The sequence below is a fragment of the Trichechus manatus genome, unplaced genomic scaffold (genome assembly GCF_000243295.1).
Source record: "Trichechus manatus latirostris isolate Lorelei unplaced genomic scaffold, TriManLat1.0 scaffold00034, whole genome shotgun sequence".
Taxonomy (NCBI): domain Eukaryota; kingdom Metazoa; phylum Chordata; class Mammalia; order Sirenia; family Trichechidae; genus Trichechus; species Trichechus manatus.
This window is the reverse complement of record NW_004443970.1, coordinates 8,480,301-8,485,709: the sequence shown is the minus strand read 5'-3', so window position 1 is coordinate 8,485,709 and position 5,409 is coordinate 8,480,301.

The window sequence follows — 5,409 nt, the reverse complement described above, 5'->3', positions numbered from 1 at the left end:
TCCCTGCCTCGGTCCCCGTCCCCTCCCTCCCCCACTGCCTCCCTGCCCAGCCCGCCTCCCGGCAGCTCCCTCCGACTACCGGCTGCCACCCCTCTGGGCAGCAGGCGCCCACGCAGGTGGGGATGAACCAGGTCCCGCCCCCCGGCCGCCGCCCCCCGCCAGGTCCGCTCCTCTTCCTGCGCGCCTCCTTCCCTTTCTTTCCTTCCCTCCTCCGCCCCCTTCTGCTCCCGGCCTCGCCGCGGGGCCCGCTCTTCCCCTTGGTTTCCCTTTTTCCTTCTCCCCTCTTCTACACTCTCCCCTCTCCCTTTACACCCTCCTCTTTTTTCTACTTTCTCCCTTTTCTCCCCGTTCTTTTTCTCCCCAACCTTCTCCCCTTCTCCCCCTATCTTCCGTCTCTCTCACCCACCCCTTTTGCCGTTCCTGCCCGTGCAATGGGTTTTTTGTTTAGTGGTATTTTTCTCCCCCGCGGGGGTGCCATTCCCGCAGGGCGCAAGGCGAATGGTGCCCCCTGGAGTTATGCTACGCAGTGACCTAGCTGCCAGTTCACCAGGATGGATTTTGACCCATGGCCACCTCCACCTGTCCACCTGCAGGGGTGGGGCCGCCGCCCCGCCGGTACGTTTTCTGCCCTGCCTGCGCCCCACCCTGCCGGCTGGTTCTTGCCACGTTCTCGATGTTTCCCAAGGGTTTTGTGCGGTGCCGCGCCGCCGCGCTCTTTGTTTTAATTGTCCAGGGTATTGGCGCCCAGAGCGAGTTTGTATATGATTTGCATCCCTGTGCCCTAGCTTCCACTTTGGACTGAAAAGAAAATGAATTAATTAGGCCAGTACAATTGCACTGAAGCCCCAAATGAAAGGGGTGAGGCCCTTGAAGTGCACAAACAGCTTTTTAAAAAATCCAGGCACATATCCGGCCTTGGGGACGCAGATTGGGACTGGCTGCTCGCCGACCCGGGTTCTGCCGCCAGGGAGAGGCGCCGGGCAGCTGGACCCCCAGCTCTCCACCAGCCTCCGTCGCCCTCGGAAGCGCAGGGCTTTCTAAGGGCTTGTCAGCTGCTGGGCCCTGCAGCTGCTGATATGAAACAGTCAACCTATCTTGGAAAGTTCGCACAATCGTCCCTTGGCACTGGTGGATTTGTGCGGATTGGAACTAATAATAGATTGGGAGTCCGAGAGGACACAGCCGTTTCCCTGTGGAGGTGCCACCAACGTAGGTCAAGTCACAACAGGAGTCAGGGAGAGACAAGATGGAAGGCAGGGTTGGTTAGACCGGCTTCGGGATCCCTTGCGCTCCCACATGCCCTCAGGATTTCGGGACAGGTCTGGCCACACCGGGCATGCCTGCTCCCTGGCTGAGTCACCCCTTACTTTTTTATAGGTCATCTAATGGCTGTGCCCTATGTCAGGCCCTGGCCCCCGATTTACTCACTGCCAGACGATACCTTATACAGATGGTTCTCACACTTGAGCGCCCACCAGCATCACCTAGAGGGCTGGTTAAACACAGATTGCTGGGCCTCAATCCCAGAATTTCTGATTCAGTGGGTCCTGGGTGAGGCTTGGAGTCGTGGGTGGTGCAAATGGTTAAGCACTCGGCTGCTAACCAAACGGTTGGGTGTTGAAATCCACTCAGAGGTGCCTTGGAAGAAAGGCCTGGCAATCTGCTTCCAAAAGTTTACCAAAAAAAACCCCAAACCCATTGCTGTTGAGTAGATTCTGATTCATAGAGACCCTATAGGACAGAGTAGAACTGCCCCATAGGGTTTCCAAGGAGTGGCTGGTGGATTCAAACTACTGACCTTTTGGTTAGCAGCCAAGCTCCTAACTACTGTACTACCAGGGCTCTTTCCAAAAGGTAGTTGTTGTTGTTAGGTGCCATCAAGGCAGTTCTGACTCATAGTGACCCTGTGTGCAACGGAACAAAACACTACCCGGTCCTGTGCTATCCTCATAAAAGGTTACAGATATAAAAATCCTCAGGAGTGCCGTTATACTCTGAAGCACATGGGGTTGCCATGAGATGGCATGGACTCCAGGACAACTGGTTTGGTTTGGGGTGAGACTTGAGAATTTGCCTTTCTAACAGGTTCCTGGAGTCCCTGGGTGGTGTGAACAGTTAACACACTCAGCTGCTAATCCAAAGGTTGAAGGTTTGAGTTCACCCAGAGGCACCTAGGAAAAAAGGACTGACAATCTACTTCTGAAAATTCAGCCACTGAAAACCCTATGGAGCACAGTTCTACTCTGACACATATGGGGTCGCCATGAGTCTGGGTCTATTCCATGGAAATAGATTTACTGCTAGTAGATTCCCAGGTGATGCTGATACTGCTGGTCAGAGACCCCACTTCGAGAACCATTGGCCACAGGAAAACGTTCCTCTCTCATCCGGCTGCTTCGACATTAAAGCGTTTTGAGGTTTCTTGGTTTGACAGATCTCCCCACTACCTCTCTTCCACTTCCACAGAAACAAAGCACTTAAAACAAAATTCTCCCTTGTGATGTGGAAAACCACTTATTCTATCACGTGTCCGAGGAGACAAAAGATATGGTGGTATTGTCCCAGATAATGTTCATGTATCTCCTGTCAGGTCAAAGGAGACTACTTTTTAGAGTATGTGGAAGGAAAATTGTTGGCCAGTTCAGGAGAATGGGATTTCAAAAGCCTTCACAATATTTCTGCAGTTTCCACCTGCTTCTGGGTCTTTCTCTGGGGTTTCTCTCCTCCCTCATTGCACACAGATTCTCAGTGGGTCTGCAGGGATCCAGATGGTTGCCTTTGGTTGTTTGTAATCAGGATTCATGGAATTAGAGTTTTCGAAGTTGTGTGAGATTTACAGGTTTGAGTTTACCAAAGTATAGTCAATGTGGAGGTACCCCATAGGCAACTGGGCTATTTTACCTGGTATATCCAGTTGCTCATAAGGCTCCTGGGTGGCTCAATGGTTTGCACTCAACTCCTAATCCAAAGATCGGCGGTTCAAACCCACCCAGCCATGCCATGGAAGAAAGGCCTGGCAATCTGCTTCTGTAAAGATTATAGCCAAGAAAGCGCTATGGAGCAGTTCTACTCTGTAACTCATGGAGTCACCAAGAGTCAGAATTGACTCAAGGGCACAGGTTTAATTTTTTGTTTTTGTTTTTTTGGTTATTCAGTCACTCACTTATCCACCGTCCATTTCCATCCTACTATGTGCCAGGCCCACCCCAGGCCCCGAGAATGTAGAGGTGAGCAGGACCATCCATTTCCATGAGAGGCAGGTGGATGCGCGGAAAACTGACCAAACACATTGTGGCTTGTCCTCTACAAAAGATGTTCAGGTTGCTCTGCAGCCCACGGTAGTGGAAGGCCAGAGAAAGAGAGGGTCAGGATTTCTTTTCACAGTGGAGTGCAACATTCTGATCCAAAAGATAAAATCAACTATTACCCTTTGTGTCAATAATTTGAAGGGTGTGGTCTGATTTCAGAGGAAGTTCCCTTGCTCAAAATTATCATTTTTTCCCAATGACCTGTGTGGAAAGGTTTGAAGTTCCACCATTACAGTTCATTGGTTTGAATTAAGTTTTAGTACTCCATTAAAATGCAAAGGCCCCTGTGGAGACTATATTAATCTGGTGTCACTCGTTGCCTTCATCTGACTTCGTTTATCACATCCCCACTCAGAAGACATGAGCAGAGAACAGCTCCACACCTCAGCACCGAAAAGGGCAAAAGGCAAGAGTTTTGGTGGAGGATGGTGGATACACTTATCAAAACCCAAGTCAAACCAGTGGGAGGAACATTCAAAGACCTTGAGAGGAAGGAGCTGGAGAAGGAAGGCAGAACCTTCACGTAATATGCCCACCTTAGTGGGCACTGCATGGCATACTAGGCCAATAGTTCTTAGACTCTGAAATGGTTTGAGATCAGTAAAGTCTCAGGGACCAGTGCAGTTGGCCAACTATTAACTGACCAAGAAAAAGCATTGAAAACAAAACAAAACAAAACAAAAAAAATCCCAAAATACACAACCTACTATCAACATTGGAATCCCTGGGTGGTGCAAATGGTTAACACACTCAGCTGCTAACCGAAAGATTAGAGGTCCAGTCTACCCAGAGGCACCTTGGAAGAAAGCCCTGACAATCTACTTCCAGAAAATCAGCCATTGAAAACCCCATGGAGCACAGTTCTACTCTGACACACATGGGGTCGCCATGAGTTGGAATTGACCACTCAAAGGCAACTGGTTGCTATCAATATCGTTTCGTTAAAAGACAGGGCAATTTTACCACCAAACAATTAGAAAGGACCTAACATCATAATAAAAGAGAGTCCTTTAAACTGAATGTGATTTGCTTACGAAAAATTCTCAACTTGTCCTTATTTGTCTCACTTTGCTGTGAGCCAGTGGAAACTGACCTTTGGACTAGCACTGTTCACACAGGTGCTTAGAAACCACCTTTCTAGACACTAAGGACTTTGACGGGACGGGACCCTGGAAAGAAAACTGACCTCTAGGTACACAGATGGATGCGGCAGAGCATTACACAGGAGGGAGGAAAGGCTCCTTCCACTCACCCCCGCTCGTACATCAACTGGCCAGGCCCAGGCAAATACCACCCGCTCTAGGGACTTTGGACCTCAGATGAAAACTCAATTGCTCCTTTCTCTTTGCCCCCACTGAACATTACCTGTAGTCCTATGTGGTAACTCATTTATGTTGTGATTGATTGGTTGACCTGTTCTCCAACTCAAGCAGACTGTAATCTTCTTGAAACCAAGGCCTGTTTCTCTCTTTTCTATTTTTGGTGAAAATATACACAACAAAACATACACTCATTCAACAATTCCTACAAGTACAGGGTAACGTTCTTCCCATTGTATCGGCATTCCCACTATCTTTACCCATTTTGTTTCACCACCGTTGACTTTTACTCTCTGCACCCCTTAAAGTTCTCACCTGTGCTTTAGAGTTACTCTTGCCAGTGTGATCGCACATAGACAACTCTTTAAAAGTGTGCAATGCGCAAGGCCAACATTCTTTATTAATTGAGCTAAACTGTTGTTTAAAGATGACTTCATGGGATAGTTTTGGTTCAAGGTTTAAAAATTGTCTCAGGACAATAGATTCAAGGGTTCTGCCAGTCTCTCAGTGGATACAATAAGTCTGGTTTCTGTAAGAATTTGACATTCTGTTCCACATTTTTCCTCCTTTCTGCCAGGATCCATCTGTTGGGTCCTGATCAAAATGTTCAGTAATGGTAGCAGGACACAAGGGTTGTTTCTTAATCGTCTCTGTGTACTCTCTCCCCACCCCACCCCCCTGCCCCGTGTCTTCTACATAGAAAGTTCTTAGATGTGTTCACTGAATTAAATTGAATCTATCATCTTCCTTTTTTATTTTGTCTTTCTTTCCCTCCCTCTTTC